A 1,214-nucleotide genomic window follows, 5' to 3' on the forward strand; every position below is an offset into this window, starting at 1 on the left:
TATATTTAAAATGAATGTTTATCTTGTATTTGATTATGTTTATATGCAGTTAGTTACACGAATTTAAAAATGGAGATTTAATAAGTTGTATTTACGCAAAATTACTTGTAATCTTGAATTTTAAGTAATATGCATCAACAAACAGTACTTCATGCATAAAATATGATTTTTAAGATTTTTTGTCAAATGCTTTATTATACATATATATATATATATATACATATATATATATATATATACACACACATAGATATACATATATATATAGGGTCTGTTCAAATGTTAACCAAATTTATTGTGTTAACTTTGTTAACCAATTTTGGCCATTGATTCTTACAATAAACGGCTGTGATTAATCATATTAAAATTTTGATTTATTAAATTTACAATTTCACAAAAATATGTGAACTAAGTGAAAAATGGTATTTATGTAAAATATCATGTGTTTTTTATACCATCAGTTACCAAAACAGTAAATATCGTCACCAAAGTGTCTTGAAGCATCTCAGAATAGGTATGAACACAATATGAACAATTATGAACACAATAAGAATAACTGCTACACGAAAGGTAAGAGAAAAAAATATAGTTATGAACACAATTTGAATAGCTCATGAACTATAGTTCCTTCATTATGAACACATTCAGGAGTCAGTCACTGTTGAGAAATGCAGCTGGTCTATATATGAACACAATATGAACAGCTTGTGAATAATAGTTCTTTCATTATGAACACAAATCGACATATACGAAATCTTTCAATCAATTATGAACACATGTGAAACCTATGTCAATTATATAACCATGTGCAAGATGATGAACGACCCATTTGAACAGGTACAAACACATATGGTTTTATCGAGAGAGGTCTAGAACATATATGATCACAACATACACGTATACATTATACACATTTTGATGTTCACATGATTGGATATTCAATAATAAGTTAACACACATCATGGAATTTTATGATTTTGTAACTCTCAATTAATGATATGGGAGTTACATAAAAAAGAAAATTGCATATTTACCCTTGTCGTTAAATTCTAAGATGGATATGAACCTATATATAAGATGAATTGTCATTGGTTGAAAATGGTTAACAAAGTTAACACAATAACTTGATTAAAATTTGAACCATGCTATATATATATATATATATATATATATATATATATATATATATATATATATATATATATATATATATA

This window comes from Cynara cardunculus (genome assembly GCF_001531365.2).
Source record: "Cynara cardunculus var. scolymus isolate 2C chromosome LG 12, CcrdV1, whole genome shotgun sequence".
NCBI classification, from domain to species: domain Eukaryota; kingdom Viridiplantae; phylum Streptophyta; class Magnoliopsida; order Asterales; family Asteraceae; genus Cynara; species Cynara cardunculus.